Source organism: Trachypithecus francoisi, unplaced genomic scaffold, assembly GCF_009764315.1.
Source record: "Trachypithecus francoisi isolate TF-2019V2 unplaced genomic scaffold, Tfra_2.0 Lachesis_group12, whole genome shotgun sequence".
Lineage (NCBI taxonomy): Eukaryota > Metazoa > Chordata > Mammalia > Primates > Cercopithecidae > Trachypithecus > Trachypithecus francoisi.
Genome location: NW_022681457.1, coordinates 58589132 through 58607537, shown reverse-complemented (window position 1 = coordinate 58607537; position 18406 = coordinate 58589132).

Genomic DNA, 18406 nt, shown 5'->3' with positions numbered 1-18406 from the left:
CTGCAAGGAAAAGCTGAGCCCTCAGGCCAGGAGCAGTGGCTCACACCTCTAATCCCAGCACTTTGGGAGGCTGAGGCAGGCAGATCATCTGAGGTCAGAAGGTCGAGACCAACCTGGCCAACACTGGTGGAACCTTGTCTCTACTAAAAATAGAAAAATTAGCCGGGCATGGTGGCGCATGCCTGTAATCAGCTACTCAGGAGGCTGAGGCAGGAGAATTGCCTGAACCTGGGGGGCAGCGGTTGCAGTGAGCCAAGATCGTGCCACTGCACTCCAGCCTAGGCTACAGAGCAAGCCTTCCTCTCCAAACAACAACAGCAACAACAATAACAACAACAACAACAACAAACCAACAACAAACCAGCCTGGCCAACATGGTGAAACCCTGTCTCTACTAAAAATACAAAAATTAGCTGGATGTGGTGGTATGTGCCTGTACTCCCAGCTACTTGGGAGGTTGAGGTGGGAGAATCACTTGAACCTGGGAGGCGGAGGTTGCAGTGAGCCAAGATCATGCCATTGCACTCCAGCCTGGGTGACAGAGTGAGACCCTGTCTCAAACCAAACCAAACCAAACCAAACCAAACCAAACCAAACCAAAACAAAAAAACCTGAGCCCTTATCAAGACAACAGATGGTCATTTAAAGCTAGAGGGCGCATGAGACCTTATTCCACTTGTTGTCTGTAAATAAAATTGCCCGCCATTTAATAAGCACTGACTGTATGCACCTCACAAGCATTGTCCCATTTACTTCCTCTAGTGACCCTGCAAGGTAGACACTGTTACTATTCTCATGTTATAGATGAGGAGACTGAGGCATAAGGTGGTTTGTGAGTGGCAGAGCTGGAGGCCCCATCTGCTGACTCCAGGAACTCTGTACAGAATCTGGACATTTGCCATCTCTTGGAGCCTCTTCTCAGCTTCCACCCCTTTCCCAAACAGTGGAGAGAGGTTGGGATGGGGGAGAACCAACACAGCACTCCAGAACACTGGGATGTCAAGTCGTGTGCTGAAGAACCTTTAGAACCTCACATCCATAATCTCGGTGCTTCAGGAGGCCAAGGCACAAGGATCCCTTGAGGCCAGGAGTTCAAGACTAGCCTGGAAACCATAAGGAGGCCCCGTCTCTGCAAAAAATACAAACAAAATTTTAGCTGGGCATGGTGGCTGTATTCCCAGCTACTCAGGAGGCTGGGGCAGCAGGATCACTTGAGCCCAGGAGTTAGAGGTTGCAGGGATCTGTGACTGCACCCCTGCACTCCAGTCTTGGCAACAGAATGAGACCCTGTCCCTAAAAAGAACAAAACCAAAACCGGTCATGTAGACAGACACTGTCAACATCCCCTTGACCCACCTCCCACACGTCTGCAGGCTTGTTCACAATGGGACTTCACCTTGTGCCTCGCCGTCCCACTCTGCACTCAGCAGCGTCCTCAGAGCAAAATGTGAGCAGGGCAGCAGACCGCTTCACCCACAGAAGTTTGGGGACGAGCCCAGAAACACCTGGTAGGCAATTTGACATTGCAGGTCACATCTTGGGAGAGGTAAAGATTCCCTTAAACAGGACACAGGGAGCACCAGCCATAGAAGAAAAGATCCATCAATTAAACTTCCTTAAAACTAGCAGCTTCTGTTCTTCAAAGGACACCATAAAGACAGGAAAAGCATGGGCATAAAGATGACGACAGCAGACACTGTGGACTACTAGGGGCAGGAGAGGGTGGGAGGCAAGGGCTGAAAAACTACTCATCGGGAACCACGCTCACCACCTGCGTGACAGAATCAACCATGCCCTAAACCTCAGCATCACACAGTATACCCATGTGAAGAGCCTGCACTGGCACCCCCTGCATCCAAAATAAAATACATTGAAGAGAAAGAAAGAAAGAAAGAAAGAAAGAAAGAAAGAAAGGAGGGAGGGAGGGAGGGAGGGAGGGAAGGAAGGAGGGAGGGAGGGAATGAAGGAGGGAGGAAGGGGAGGAGAGGGAAGGAAGGAAGGAGGAGGGAGGGAAGGAAGGAGGGAGGGGAGGAGAGAGGGAGGGAAGGAGGGAGAGGGGGAGGGAGAGAGGAAGGAAGGAGGAGGGAAGGAGGGAGGGAAAGAGGGAAGGAAGGAAGGAAGGAGGGAGGGAGGGAAGGAGGAAAGGAAGGAAGGAGGGAGGGAAGGAGGGAAGAAGGGAGGGAAAGAGGGAAGGAGGGAAGGAAGGAGGGAGGGAAGGAGGGAGGGAAGAAGGGAAGGAGGGAAGAAGGGAAGGAGGGAGGAAGGAGGGAAGGACGGAGGGAGGGAAGGAAGTAAGAAAAGAAAAGAAAGAGAAAAGGCAAGCAATAGACTTGGAGGAGATGTTCACAATACACATATTTGACAAAGAAGTTGGTATCTGCAATATATAAAGAGTGCCTATAAATCAAGGAAAGGACAGGAAACTCTATAAGAAAATGGGCAGAAGATTTGAACAGGCACTTCACAAAAGAAGATAAATAAAAGGTCAACTACTACTTTAAAAAATGTTCCACATCAATCACCAGGGAAAGGCAAAATAAGGCCACAAGAAAATATTGCCTATCAGAACAGCTGAAATAAAAGACTGACAATACCAAATATTGGTGGGGACACGAAGCACCTGGAACATGCCAAGTGGAAATGAGAAGTGACACAACCCCTTTGGAAAACTGTTTGGCATTTCCTCCCAAAGCTGCACACATATACACCTTATGCCTCGTTGATGGCACTCCCAGGTATATACCCAGGGAATAATGACTATGTGTACCAAAGACAGAAACAAGAGTTCACAGCAGCTTTATTCGTAATACCCCCAAATAGGAAAACCATCTTGTGCATATTAGCAGGCTAAATCAATTGGGTACAACCATGCAATGAAATATGACTCAGCAAACAAAACACAAAAGAAAACCTACTGATAAGCACATCTGCACAGAGAATCTCAAAAACATTTTGCTGGGAAAAAAAGCACCACTTAAATGAAGTTCAAAATTAGGTAAAATTAATCAATGGTGATAGAAGTTAGAATAGTGGTCAGCTTGGCAGTGATGGGAGAATGACTTGGGTCAGCGATGGGAGAGAGGCCCGATGGAAACCTCTGGATGCTGGAAATATTCTATGTCTTGATCTGGGTGGTGGTTACACAGTGGATTCTTGGGTTAAAATTAGTTGAGCCAGACACTGGAGATACCTGATTGCAGGTATGTTATATCTAAAAAAATATATATAACAAGCAATACAACTTGAATCACAGATGTGGTCCTGTGGCCTCTCCCCACTGCACCCCTGAGGATGCCCCCCATGGGCCCCCCTCTGAGCCCCTGGAGCCCTCTTCTGGGAGCCCTTGGGCATTCCAGAGAGTCTATTCCCCACTCTCCAGGAGGGACCTCTGGGAGTCTCTTACTGAAGCCTCTGATTCAGTCTGGCAATGTGGCCCACGGCACCCAGTCCTGGGGGGATGATAGGACTCTGTCCTAAACAACTGGCCTGCGTACTCCAGAAAACTGGAAGCTTCCTGCTCTGAGGCCACTCTCAGGCTGGGCAAGGTTGGCTCAGTCCGCCTGCCTCCCAGGTCCTCACTGTGGCATTGACTCCTCCTCTCCTTCAGATCAGGTGTGTCCAGGCCCTTGAGCCCCTGCATGTCCCTTGGGGATCACCATCTATTCCCTTCCACTGGGCAGGGGCCATGGTGACAGCACTTGGCCAGATCCCAGAGTCTTTCAGGTCCATGAGTCATTCACTTCCAGGCAGCAGTGGGGCTGCTTGCTCAGGAGCCAGGGCTCATCCCATTGTGGCACCCAGAGAGGTGAACAGCTGTGTTCAAGTTTACACAGCAGCTTAGCAGCAGAGATGGGATGAGGGCATGGTCCCCAATCCTCGATCTGTGGGGTAAGGAATCCTGTCTCCTCCAGGAGTGTGGCCTTTAGGTCCCCTCCAGAGGTGGGAGGGAAGGCAGGGGGCCTCCAGCAGCCGGTTGCTCACAGGCTCCCCATGCGGTCATCATGCAGGGACGTGCTGCAGGCCTAGGCTGCAGCTCAGTGAGAGCTGTCGTGGAGTCTGGATCAGCTTCCCTGCAGAGCAACAGAGCCCACCAGGGAACTTTCGGAAGGAGGGGGTGGAGGAGGCAAATCCAGAGAAAATCTAATTTTCTCTTTCTTGGGAAATCTTACTATTCTGGCCTGAAATGGGCTCTGGCTCTGTAGAGCCCTGGCAGCCACAACAGAAAAGAGGTTGGCACGGGATGGAGGGTGGGCAGCGTGCTTCCCCAAGGGGTGCCCTGCACCAGGCCCCGAGACTACTTACCTCCCCAGGCTGGTTGACTCTCAGCCATGAGTTCCTGGTGCACTTGGTGGGATAGGTAATCTCACCATAGGTAAATGTGATTCAGGATAACCTCAGGAGGTCACAATTCTTGTCCCCATTTCACAGACGGGAGAACTGAAGCCTGGAGAGGCTGTGGACACCTCCAAAGCCTCCACTGCCCACCCCATGAGGTTTCTGCTGAGGGTTGGCAGTTATTTTCCTTTAAGGCTGATAGGGAGGGAGCTATGGCTTCCTTCTCATAACGCCAGAGTAGAGGCGGAGAGGCCTGGCAGTCCTGCTCCTTTATCTGCTGCCCGACAGGTCCTAGTATCTTGCCTTCTACAGTTCTGATATGGGGGCTAAGCACTGAGATGGGGGATGTCTATAGAAGTCCATGTGTGGCATTCGGTTGGAAAATAGAGCTGGCTCCTTCCTTCTTCTCTGCACGAGGGTTGAGGGGAGGCTCTGAGTGGATTTGCCTGCTGATGGAGAAAGGCGATCCTGGGGACAGTTGGCGTAAGGGTGCCCAAGGTAACCCTTGGTCCGAGCTGAGCCCACAGCCCCAGTCCAGTGGGCACAGAGGCTGAGTGACTTGCTGCAATCATTGTGGGTGGGTGGGGAGGCTGGAACTCAAACCCAAGTCTTCTGTTCCTCATCAAGGACGCAGCACCCCGGGCTTTGTAGGGGACCTGTCCCTCATGAGCTCTATCCTTCCCTCACTCCCAGCAAACAATTCTGTAATGGAACACAGGTCTGGCCCCTTAGGCTTGCAGAGCCCACTTAACAAGATGGAGTCTGGTATAAATAAAGTGACTTTTATTAACCAAAACCAGCTAAGGGGAAGTGGCTGGATTCCCATCCAAAGCCAACCCTTCAAATTTCTGGGGGAGAAGGCAAGGGTTTATAAAGGGAAACCTGATAAGGGAGGCATGAAGGGGTTGAGCTAGGTGCAAGGTCTGTGTGTCTTGTTTTGGTGGCTATTTTGGGTCTCCGTCTACCTGGGGCATGGGCTGGCATCATCTCAACGATGGCTGGTAATTGACTAGTGACCTTGAGCTAACTGCTGGGATGCCGCAGCTGGGTCTACAGGCTTGGTCCACCTGTCTCAGAGTTAGCCCAGGGAATTCCCAAGTAAGCATGGAACTAGATACTAGCGTGCAGTTCGATAGATGTGACGTGAATCTACGGTGGGAAGGGGCCAATGTGGATCCTATTTTGAGGTTAAGGGAAAAGGCCTCTGCAGTTTGTTTCAGGGTTATATCTCAAGACTAAAGAGAAAGGGAAATAAAATTGTGCATTTTGGAGTTAAGCTGGTCCATGAGAATTCTGGGTCTCTTGCTACCAAGGCAGTGGGCATTGATTGTTTCTGTTCCTTTCTCCTTTGGTGCCTCCCCTCCTTCCCTCCCTCTCTCCCTTCCCTCCCTCCCTCTCTCCCCCTCCCCCCTCCCTTCCTTCCCTTTATTCTTCCCCTCCCCTCCTCTCTCACTTACCCCTTCTCTCCCTCCCATCACCCCCTCCTCTGTTTTCCTCTCTCCCCTCCTCCCCTCCCTCCCTGCCTCCCCTCTCTCCCCCTCTCCCTCCTTTCTCTCCCTCTTCCTCTCTCTCCCACCCTCTCTCTCTCTCCCTCCCTCTCTCCTCTCCCTCCCTCTCCCTCTCCCTCCCTCTCTCCCCATCTCCCTCTCTCTCGCACCTTCTGTCTCCCTCCCTCTCTCTTTCTCCCTCTATCTCTTTCTCCTTCCCTCTCTCCTTCACTCCACCTCTCCCTCCCTCCCTGTCTCTCCCTCCCCTCCCCTCTCCTTGACTCTCACCCTCCCTCTCTCTCCTTCCCTCTCTTCTCTCCTTCACTCCCTCTCCCTCACCTCTCCCTCCTTTCTCTCCCCCCTCCCTCCCCCCTTCCTCCCTCTCTACCACCCTCTCTCTCCCTCCGTCTCTCTCTTTCCCTCCCTCTCTCTCCCACCCTCCTTCTCTGTCTCTCTCCCTCCCTCTCTCCCTTCCTTTCTCTCTCTCCCTCCTTCTCTCATTCTCCCTCCCTCTCTCTCTCTCCCTCTATCTCTTCCCCTCTCCCTCCCTCTCTCTCTCTGTCTCTCTCTCTCCCTCCCCCTCTCCCTCCTCCCTCCTTCCTTCCCTCTCTCTCAGCCGCTGTGGTTTGGAGGGGCCTGGACCCTTCCACCTCCCTGTGGGCATGTCCCCAGGCCTAGCCAATCAGAGCATCCATTCTTCTGGCCATGTGACTGGCCCAGAGGTGGCCCAGTACAGGTGACAGCACCACCTGAGATGGGATGAGGCACGTGGACTTTAGTCTTCCAGGACCTGGAGGATGGGGAGGAAGGCCCAAGGGAAGCAGTGTCTCTGGGTATGCAGGAGACCCCCGTCACAGCCCAGGCAGAGACTGAGACCACCTGTTTGTAAAGCCTTCTGTGTGTGTGTGTGTTCGCCAGTTTCTGACTGCCACAGTCACTTGTTTATACCAGATCCTTCCTGTCACACTCTTAGCATACTTCTTCTTGGGATCCATTTGCTGGGGTGCGGGGGGATGACAGCATATGACAATGGGTGGTCCCAGAACTTCTCCAGCGGCTCTGGACCTGAGCCACAAGCCCTATCACCCACAAAGGGGCTTCCAAGGGGTTCTTCCTGCCTGTGTCTTCTCATTCCAATCAGTCATAGGGCCCTGGGTACACATGGAGAGAACAGATGCTTTTCTCCTGTGTAGAGCCTGTGTTGTGATGAGAAATGGAGCATGAGCAAGAACCAGCATACCTGGAGATAACAGCCCCTGTCTTTGGGTAGAACGGAAAGGACATGTTCAGGGTCATGTGAGAGAGAAGAATGGTGATGGGGGAGGGACTAGTTTAGACAGGGAAGCCAGGGCAAGCTTTTCTCAGAAGGTGGCATTTGAGCTGAGGCCTCATCCCTTGGAAAAGCTGGAGAGTTTCAATCAGATGGAACAGCACATGCAAAGGTACTGGGGTGGAATCGAACTTGGAGATTCTGTGGCACAGAAAGACCAGTATGGCATGACTGCGCCATCTAATTAAAAGGGTGAGGGAGAGGTGAGGTGGGGAGGTGTCGGGAGCAGGTTGCACTAGGCCTTGTAGGTGCACGGCAGGGAGAGTAAATGGTCTTCTCATTGCAGTAGAAATCCACAGGCAGGTTTTAAGCAGGGGAGTGACATGGTTTGATGTGCCTTCGTAAAAGATCCCCCTGGCTCCTGTGTGCAGAATGTGTTGGAAGTGGTACCTGGTGCCTGGACTGGTGCAGTAGACTCTGTCCTGGTTGCAGTGGTCCTGGGATGGACGACACGAGTGACATGGAGTCTGAGGTAACAGCAGTGTCCATAGAGAGACGATGAGAACAGATTCTTGTCTTCCTTCTTAGCAGCAATCTGGTCTCCTTCCCATCTCCCTTCCCATCCATCCATCACGCCTCCCCAGTCATCCCCACTCCACCTCTTTACACTCATTGAGAACTTTCTCTGGTCCAGACCCTGGGCTGGTTGCTGGGGCCCAGACCCTACACTAGTCAGAGCCAGCGGGAGGCCCGCCCTGAGTGTGAGCGTCAGGATCACGCACTACCCCAGGCTGTCCATCTCTCCAGCCCTACTTTCCCACTAGTTGCATAACATGTTGTTGGAGGGAGACACTATTGAAATCACAATGGTGAAGCCGCAGTAATAGCCTCCTCAATCAGTAATCAAGGTCCTCGGCTCAATTTGGGTAGCAGCTTTATGTGGTAGTTTAATTCATTGTACACCAATTTCAGTTGTGCATTAATTACAGGCAGCTGAATAGTAATTAACTAATCACGATGTCACTCCTTCCTTGTTAGGAACAACCTCATTAATTCCAGTCTGCCGGGCTGCTGGTGTCTTTTGCCATCCCCCCTCCTCTGCCCCCTGCACTCTCTCCCCCTCTCTTTTTGGCTGCTCTTGACTTATAATCAAATATGAAAGTCATGCATTTTTTAATAACTTCTCAGCTGTTTTTACCACTGAAAAATTCATGGCATTACACTGCCCCTTTAAATAATGTTTATTCATTTTACATTTCTCGTCTACATGTTTGGTGCTGTCTGCCCTTACCGACAAGCTGTTGGTGCTGTCTTGGAGAGTGTCGGGGCCAGTCTGGGGCCACCTTGGGCAATGAAGAGGCTCTTCCCAGGATGCGTCTGTGATTTCCTGACGATCACATCGGTTGGTAGATGGCATTTCCCCCTAGGCGTTTCACTGAGGCCAGTCAGTGCCCTGTGGTGTGTTTTCCATGTTTGCCGTATCCCATCTCCATGTTTTCGCGTGTGTTGTGACTGCCTCTGGTTGTGCTATCTTCTTCTCATTTCTGCTTGACAATGAGTGGGCATGTAGGCCCAGGTGAGAAGCCCTGCTTTCAGGAGGCTCCCCCCAGTACTGTTGTTCAAGCTCTTCTCTTACCCCATGTTGTGTGCTGTGCATGGTTTCCATTCTCACCCACAAACCAGCATTTCCTCAGTGCTCATTTCCCCCACCCCAGCCCCACTGGGGCCTGCCAGGGTTCAGAATGAATGCAGCATCCACAGACATTGCTTTATTTTGTTCTCAGGACCCTGCTGCAAGGGAGCCCAGCAAGGTTCTTAATCAGTTTTAGAGATGAGAACTCAGAGGGCAGAAAGATTTGCCCAAAGTCACCACAAGTCAATGGACAAAGGACAGGAGCCCAGGTACCCTGATGGCCAGATAACGAGAACATCCCCAGCATCCCTGGATGGTTACTCCTCCTGAGACACGACACCCCCTGCTAAGGTCAGGGGCACTTCCTCTTGTTCCCAGCCAGTCCGTCAGCTCTGTCAGCTTTGACTCCAAAACACTTGTGAGTCCAAATACGTCTACTTCTCACTCCCAGCTCCCTGCCAGGCAGTCATTTGCTGCTTCTCTGCACAGTTTCTTGCTTAGTTGGCTCCAGGTCTTCATTTAGTCTCAGGTTAAATGCCACTTCCTCCGAGAAGACCTCCCTGAACACCCCAGTGAAGGGGTTCCCCAGTCACTCCGTTCCACATCACCCAGGTTCGCTCTTCATGACCTTTATACTGGAGGCTGACATCGCTTCCCTCCTTTGCTTATTTCGTTGTCTGACTTTTCCACTAGAGTGTTAGCTGTGACAGGGAGGAGCCTCGTCTTCCTTCTTGTCTGTCATACTCCAGGAGCTGTGAGAACCTCTGTGCCCCAGACACCCTCTAATGACTTACAGCTGGATGAAGACCAAATTCCTAGTGGGACCCACAGGTACACATGGCCCAGCATTGCTGAGGGCTCTGGAGCCATTTCTTACCATATTAGAGTGGGGCCTTCTAGGGCAGCACTAATCAGAAATATACAGCCAATGGAATGAAGGATTTTACCTTTTCTAGTAGCTGTGTTAGAAAGAAACAGGTAAATTTTTCCTTAACCCAATATAGCAAAAAATGTTCTTCTACTGTATAATCAACACAAAATTCTTCTTCTTCTTTTAAAAGACAGGATCTTGCTCTGTTGCCCAGGCTGGAGTGCTGTGGTGCAACCATGGCTCACTGTAGTCTCAAACTCCTGGGTTCCAGGGATCCTGCCATATCAGCCTCCCGAGTAGCTAGGACTACAGGTGTGCCCCGCCACGCCTGGATCATTTAAAAATTTTTTTCAGTGGTGGAGTCTTGTTATGTTGCCCAGGCTGGGCAAACTCCTGGCCACAAGAGACCCTCTGCCTTAGCCTCCCAAAGCACTGGGACTGCAAGCATGAGTACTGTGCCTGGCTGCAAAGCATTTATGTATGTATGTATGTATGTATGTATGTATGTACGTATTTATTTTTTGAGAGTCTCATGCTGTTGCCCAGGCTGGAGTGAAGTGGCGTGATTTTGCAACCTCTGCCTTCCGGGTTCAAGCAATTCTCCTGCCTCAGCCTCCCGAGTGGCTGGGATTACAGGCGTGCACCACCACATCTGGCTAATTTTTGTATTTTTAGTAGAGATGGGGTTTCACTATGTTGGCCAGGCCGGTCGCAAACTCCTGACCTCAGGTGATCCACTCACCTTGGTCTCCAAAAGTGCTGGGATTACAGGCATGGGCCACTGTGCCTGGTTTGCAAAACATTTGTGAATAAGAGAGTTTACATTCTTTGTTCTGTCCTCAGCCTTTGAAGTCTGATGGGCGTTTTACGTAAACGGCATGTCCTAGTTTGTACTGGCCACATTTCAACAGCTCACTCGTCATGTGTGGTTTGTGGCTCCCTATTGGACAGGACGATGAGGAGTGACGAGAACTCACCGGGGGGCAAGGGAAGGGAAGGGCATTCTACACACAGGGCTCAGCACGATCACAGGTGTGAAGGTGAGGAGCGGCATAGCACATGACAGGGAGCTTGGTATGGCAGAGGACAGGCTTAGGGCAGGGGCTGGGCTGGTGATGGGGCCAGAAAAGCAGCCCGGGCATGGGGGAAGGGCTTGGACCAATGGCAACCAAAGGTCTCCTCTTGCGCTGCAATATGGTGGGTTGGTGCGGTGCTGGAAGATGATTAGGGCAAAAATGAGAGTTTGGTGTTAATTAGAGACCCTAGGTCACATCCTTAGGGACTCCTATGGGCAGTGCTTCTAACGTGGCTCAGATGGGGGTGAGTGTGTAGCTGGATCACTGCCCCTCCTCCAGGACAATGACATCACCTAACACTGAGCATGGCTTGCGGTGGGATGGCACAAGGGCTGAACTGCAAGGACAAGAGCAGGGCCACACTCAGGGCACTGGCCCCGACCCTGGAGAAGGAGAAGGAGGCTGCTTTGAGGAGGCTGTTCAGGGAGCTGGCCCTTGCGAGCCCTTCCTGTGGGCCTGGCACTTGCCAATGGTGCCTTGATTTCTAGCAAGGTCAAGAAGTAGATACTCTGCCCATTTTACAGATGTGGTGACTGAGATTCAGGGGGAGAGGGCTTGACCAAGGTCAAGTAGCCAAAAGGGACAATTCACACTCAGGTTTGCCTGGCTTCAAAGCCAACCAGGATCCTTGACACCCGTAACAACGTAACTGCTGGGAATGGCATGGGCCAGACTCTAAGACCTCCTTCCTCACTCTGGGGTTACCCACACTGGGAGCTCCTGCTGCTGGAACTGGGAATTCTGCAGACCAGAGAGCAAGCATGGTAGAGTCCTGCGATTGGGGTGGTGGAGACAGAGAGCCATCAGCCTGGCTTCAGGAAGGACGGGGCTCTGGGTGGGTCTGTGCCCTGCAGAGTGCTGAGCTCCCACTATGCCCAGAAGGATTTTGAGAAACTGGCTGAGGTGTGGTTAAATGGTCTGCAGGACTTGGAGCAGCCCTGGCAGATGGGTCGGGGGGACACATGCCACCGGCTCTGGGTCTGAATCGTGTGCCAATGGAGAAGGCCTAGGGTGGGCAGATGGTGTGCAGCTCATGATGTGCCGCAGGCTCCACTGAAGCTGAGCTCTGGGGTCCCGACCCATGAAAGAATTTCGAGCCTTGGGTTTGCACCAGGGAGTCCAGGGCCATGTGCAGAGTGGATTAAAACAAGAGGGTGGGGGTTGGCCAGGGGTCAAGGTCAGTGGCTATGGATTGGCACAGGAGGAGCTCGAGGCCCTCCTGCTGTGCGGTGGGAGGTGGGCTCCTCTGCAAGAGGATTGGGACCTGCTGTGCCCACAGCCTCTCAGCTTCCCGTCTCTGTGGCTTCTCTCTGGCCTCGTCCCCAGAAAGAAGGAGACGGCTAACTGCTGGGCCCACCAGGGATGCTGAGAGGCTTGTGCCTTCGGGTGTTTGAGCCTGCACTCATCTCCCCTTGTCTGGACCTTGTAGAGGTATCTGCCTGCCCTCAGGGCAGAGAGGTATCTTTTCTCTCTGGAGAGAGGGATGGGGGCATGACAAGCCTCCTGGATCGACTGATTTGCAGCACACAGCAGGGAGCAGGGCTCAGGGTCACCCGTGCCTCTTCACGTCCTGGAATGATAGGAGGGGCATAGGAAGGGAGCTGCCCTCCAAGGACTCTGGGGCAGGGACGGTGTCTGGCTGGGAGCTGGGACATCCTGTGCCTCATGGTAAGGCTGTCCACGCTTCAGTCCCCACCATGGCACCCGGGGCTGGGGATGTGGGTGAGGCGGGTGAGGCTGCACAGTGCAGCCCATTGTTCTTGCTCAGCAAAGGTGCTCACCATGTGCTTCTCTGCGCCCAGCTCTGTGAGAGGGGGGTGACATGCAAGCTGTCCCATGGAGCACCCAGGTCAGAGGGGGAAGTGGGGTGGGGTGGCAAACAGAGGCAGAGAGGACTGGGAGGAGGTACTGCTACCCTGGAGACGGCATCAAGGGAGCTTTGCGGAGGCGGCACTGGCACTGAGCTAGCCTGGGTGGGGTGACTGGTGGCCTAGGTTTGGTTGGGCAGGTAGAGTCTTCCTTGGGGTCACTGGGCTGGAGCTGGTTGGGGTCCACCTTAGCAGAGGCCCTCAGGCTAGGCCAGAACAGGCTGGGTCTGAGCTTACTGTCACCTTCATTTGGCTCCTAGGGAGAGTTTGGGAGCAGAAAAGAGGGATAATCAGATGGGAAAGTTGGAAAAACAGAGAAAGACAATTTAGCAATTTAGGAGACAGACACACATACACGTGCATGCACACACACACAGACAGAGAGAGAGAGGGAGAGAGGTGTGAGGGGAGAGAGTGGGCGCCTGCCTGGTTCCAGATCATGATGTGGCTGCCTCCAAGTCCCCAGTCTCCACTCACTACTGGGAAAGTCCTCCCGCAGCCCCAGCTCTGTCTCACCCATCCCAGAGCCCAGCTTGATTTATTTAGCAAGGACATGTGAGGAAGTGGAGAGGAAGTGGGAGAACACTGCCCAAGAGTACTGGCTCTCCTACTGCTGCTCGCACCTCACGCCCTTGAGCAAAACCTACCCGTCCCTGAATGTGGGTCTTCTCCTCTATACCACAGATCCACGATGAGGATAAAATTAAATACTAGATACAGAAGAGTTGTACAAATGGCAAAGTATCTTGTACTCATGAGTGATGGAAGCAGGCTGGTGAACATGGCTGCGGGCTGGTAAATTCTCTGCTTATTTGCAGGGCTGAGTGATTATCTTCGCTTGGGTTCCAAAGGGACCAAACTCAGGCTCTTTCATCTGATTCACAAGAGGCAAAGCAACATCCAGCCCTGAACTGCAAATGTGGAAGCCTGAGTGAGATACTCAAACATCGCTGAGCAGATTTTCACAGGGAATGCTGCCTCGGGGGGGAAAATCTCTATGTTTAGTCCTCTTCTTGCTAGGACATGGACTTTTAAAATGTGTGCTCATCAAGACAAAACACCATGATGACATACAGTCAGTTTAGCAGTGTCCCTGGGGAGTGTTGGGGCGATGGTTACAGGCTGTTTATGGTGACACCGCTAGACAAGTAGACATATATTACCAGCATTTAATTTGTGAGAAATGTACCTACTGTAAGAGGATGTAAAACCAGCAGGATCCTGGAGGAATGATTACGTGAGGATAACGTCTTATCGGAGATGAGATGAGCTATTAGACAATTGTGCTGCACATCAAAAAGCAAAAAGAAAGACAAACATCTCTTAAAACGAATTTTGTAATAGTGGAAATAGAAAGAAAACAATAAAGATTCTGCTGCAATTTTTGTAATAAGTTGTCTCATCCAGCTAATGGCAGGAGATGTTTACCACTGACGATCATTGACATAAAAATGCATCCAGGGTTACGAGGACCTCACATTCAGCCACAAAATTCTCTTCATTATTGTCACACTCTATTTTGGAAAATCTGAAGACCTATTCAGCACAGTGACAACATGAGGCTTTGCTGTGTCTAGCCTGGAGTGGTTTAACAAACTGCATTGGACTTTGCTGGCTTAGCTTGGTTATATATCATGTTAGATTTGGGGGTGGGCGGTGACAGGTGTGTGTGAGGAACCCAGGTGGGGCTGTTTGGTAGAGTGTCTGGAATGGGATGTGTGGCCTGGCTTCTCCTGGGGAACGGGCGCTGGCCTTGCTGGTGTAGCATTTTCCAGTGTGGGGATCCTTGACCCGCGCTTCTGAGACTTTCTGAGCAAAGTCTGGGAAACGCTGCACTTGACAGCTCTTTCTGGCTAGTCATAGCGACATCAGGCAGTGAAGACCCTGTCAGGCCCTGCCATAGACACCTGTTCAACTTGATTCACTCCACCCTTTATTATTTTTTCTTAATGGCAGAATCACACCATCCCCTTCTGCCCATCCCAGCCCTGTATGGGAACTGTATTCAGGCATTGTTGTGTTGTCTTGTGTTGCTATAAAGGAACACCTGAGACTGGGCAATTTATAAAGAAAAGAGGTTTATTTGGCTCGCAGTTCTGCAGGCTGAACAAGAAGCATGGTGCCAGCATCTGACTTCTGATGGGGACTCAGGAAGCTTTTACTCATGGTGGGAGGTGGAGGGGGAGCAGGCATCTCTCATGGTGAGAGAGGGAGCCAGAGAGAACAAGAGGAAATGCCACACGCTTTAAACAACTGGATCTCACGTGAACTCAGAGCGAGAGCTCACTCATCACCAAGGGGTTGGCCCAACCCATTCATAAGAGATCTGCCCCATGACCCAAGCGCCTCCCACCAGGCCTCACCTGCAACTCTGGAGGCCACATTTCAACATGAGATTTGGAGGGGACACACACTCACAGCATATCAGGACATACCAGTTTGTCAAACTAGGAGCTCCGAGGCATATGTTTTGGGAAAAGCTTCCCCAGGGCTCCTGGCATCTGGGAGGGTCAAATTACAATGGTATCTCTGAGACCCTGCAGGTTCTGCCCCATACCAGATGATGTGGGACTCTTGGAGGAAGATGCACCCAGCATCCCTCGGGGAGCTCACTCTCCATCTCCATGGGCTCCCTCATTCCAGCCTGGGATACAGAAACACCGAGCCAGAAGTTGGGGTGTAGCAAGCCCCCCACCATGGATCTCTGAGCCCGGATGGAAGCTTGGGTGGGGCGAGGAAGCCACCAGCCTCCCGAAGCTGGGCCAGTTGTGCTGCGGGATAGTGGGGTGGACTTTCCGTGGCTCTGCCACCCAGCCCCAGCACCAAGTAACCCTTGGCAGTGGGTGGCAGAGGACGGGCATTCATTCCTGGCTTGCTCATTTCTGGGGCCCTGAACCACTGACTCAGTGCAGCCTCTGCTAGAATTCCACCTGAATGCCTTCAGGATGGTGCTTTGCTGACCTGTGTGGACCCTCTCATGGTGGGCCACTGTCAACATCTGCTCAGTCTGCTGGCCATCGAATTCTCTCTTCTGGGTACAGGCTCTGACCTTCCCCTGGGGAACTCCCCTCCTCCACTCAGCCATGTGTTTCAGGTGGGTCTGACCCCATCCCCTAGTCCAGGGTGGGCGTGGGGCCCAGGTCTGCCCTATTCACGCTCTACCTCCCTGGACATGGCATTTGGCCTGGAGATGGCATGTGACCAGAGATGGGCCAGTGAGAGGGGCTATCTTCTGCTGGGCTCCTCCAGAAGCTGCCCCCCCACCCCAGGATGAAACTCTCAGTGCAGGGAGTTGGCTTGGGAGCTGATCGCAGGAGGCACAGAGAGGGGACAGGAGAAGTGAGACAGAGAAGGGAAAGAAGGCGATAAGCAGGTTACTGCCGTGGGCCATTGACACCACTGAGGCCACTGAAGCTTAGCCCCCGGGCAGCCCGGGAGATGCGGTAGCACACACCCGGGAGTGTTTCCACCTGCAGGGCTAGGAAGCTGCGTGTTGTCCTCCAGCTCCTGCTCATCACGGTATGAGGGCTGCTCCTGGAGATGTGAACCCCAGTGCCCCGTTACTGTGCTGTGTCCAGGTCTGTCCCTGTGACCAGAGACTGCTGTTTGGTGGAGATGCAGGTGTTGACGTTGGCTGGATGGGGAATGCCAAGGGAGGGAGTGAGTGTAGCCCAGCAGCGTTGAAGGTGGCACTGACCTCTCAACTTCCCCTCTCCTACTGCTCTGCCTGCCCTCAGCCCGATACCTATCATTCCTGCACCTGCTGCCCCCGCGCCACCTTGCCTGTCCTTCCCTCCCATGATGCTAATACCATGTCCCCTTTCTGTACTTTCAGGCTGTTTTCTGGACTCTTCCTCCTTCTCCACCAAGTTAAGTTCTGGTAATTTTTTGCAGGAAAGTGACCACTGTTCCTGGAGTATTTGCATTGCTGGAGAAGTGCATTCGAACAGTGGAATTCAGGTGGTGAGAGTCAGGTTCTCCCTGTTCCTGGTGGGCTATGCCTTCAGGGCAGCTGCAGTGATGATTCTGACTCCTGGAACAGGGACATAGGGGGGGTCTCTTTTTTGTTCTTTTGAGAAGGGTAGGGGTAGTGCATAGCTGAGGAGTAATTGGAGATAATGTAACTGTTTACACAGTAAGTGATGTTGTTTCATTTCGTGCTACATTTTGCCCTAACACTAGAAAACATAGCCCTGAAAAAACAGACATTACAATCTCCCTCACATCTTAGGTTTTTGCTAAAGATTAAAAATGTTACTTCTCTAATCTGTTTCTGAAATTGCTTTGGAAATGCCATCATCAAGACCAAAATGCACTAGGCAGTCGTTAGAAAAGCAAATAATACTCGCTCCTCATTTGCCTAAAACTGTCAAACGATCGTGCAATCTGTGAATAGCACCCCGTCTATCCCCTGAGTCCTGTGTGCATTTGGGAAATTAATTATGACTCTCTTATAAGCACATACAAGTGAGGCACACGGCCATCAGTTTGTTCCATTTCTGCAGGCTGGAGCTATTAAGGCTGTGAGAGGCTGTGCGAGCAGTCTGCAGGCTGCGTGTGCTCTGGGGGGTGGGGTGGGCACAGGCAGGGGGCGGTTGGGGGGAAGAGTGAGGAGGGGGAGACCTTGGTGGTGGGGAGGATAGAGAGAGGTTCAGGAGTACCCTTGGGAGCACCAGGCTCTGCTGTCTGGGAGCACAAGGCAAGTGCCCTGGCCAAGCATTGCACTAGCTGTGTAATGGGGACATGTTTCTTCCTGCCTGAGCCTCAGTTTCCTTGCTTGTACAGCACCGACATGGCTGAGCTGTTGTGAGGATTCAGGGGAGGAACTGGGCAGAGCACTTTCATGTAATGTGTCACTGTTGTGACCGTTACTGGTGGCAGGAACCACTGGTTCCTGGGGGATGGGAGAATGGGGTCCTGTGTGTAGAGTTTGTAATCAGCCTTGAGCCCAGAGAGCCTCATTAATGACAGCCCATGCAGGACAGGTCCTAGCTACTCCCCCAGAGAACTCAGTCTTCTGCCTCTGCTTTTGGTATAACCACAGTTCACTTTCCCGTCTGGAAACCCTTACCTACACTGTCTCTGCATTCTCGCTCTCTTTCTCTCTCTGGCAGACTGGGCTCCATCTGTCACAATCGTAACCATCCTTCAAGGTAAAGTTCAAATGCCAGATTCTAAGGGTCAGCAGGGCATGGTGGGAGGAGCCTGGGCTCTGGAACCAGACAGAGTGCCTCAGTCCAAATCCAGGTTCCACCACTCAACAGCTGTGTGACCTTGGGAAAGTCACTTAGCTTCTCTGTGCTTCTGTTTTCTAATGTGTAAAATGAGAATAATAGTACTACCCACTATTAGGGTTGTTGAAAGGATAGCATGAATTAACAAATGTGATGCACTTAGAACAGTGTAAGACACAGAGATAATCTACACCAGCGGTTCCTAATCTTTTTGGCACTGGGGACCGGTTTCATGGAAGACAATTTTTCCACAGACCAGGGGAGGGGGATGGTTTTGGGATGATTCAAGTGCATTACATTTATTGTGCACTTTATTTCTGTTACTATTACATTGCAACATATAATGAAATAATTATACAACTCACCATGATGTAGAATCAGTGGGAGCCCTGAGCTTGTTTTCCTGCAACTAGACGGTCCCATCTCAGGGTGATGGGAGACAGTGCCAGATCATCAGGCATTAGATTTTCATAAAGAACGTGCAACCTAGATCCCTCCCATGTACAGTTCACAACAGGGCTCACGCTGTTGTGAGAATCTAATACCACCGCTGATCTGACAGGAGGCGGAGCTCAGGTGGTAATGCCAGTGGGGAATGGCTGTAAATACAAATGATGCTTGGCTCACTCACT